We start from the raw sequence: 281 nt of genomic DNA on the forward strand, positions 1-281 counted from the left end.
TCTGACCTGGGGCCGAGATTTGAGATCCATCCTCCTTCTCTAGCACGGTCCTTTAAGTACACGGCAGGCTGGATGCTGGCGGTGGTGTCGGGGTGGTGTCCTCCATTCCCTCTTCCCTGCAGGATGCAATACTTCCCCTCACACCTCCCACGGCTGCAACCTCCTCTGCGATCTCTGGAGGGATCTGGTGACTCAAACATCACCACTGAGGTCTTAGGTAGCTGGGGCAGCTGGAGAGCCTCCCTCCGAAGGGCTCGGGGCTGGCTGCCGCACGCCGCCCT

This window comes from Fulmarus glacialis, unplaced genomic scaffold (assembly GCF_000690835.1).
Source record: "Fulmarus glacialis isolate BGI_N327 unplaced genomic scaffold, ASM69083v1 scaffold29305, whole genome shotgun sequence".
NCBI lineage: Eukaryota > Metazoa > Chordata > Aves > Procellariiformes > Procellariidae > Fulmarus > Fulmarus glacialis.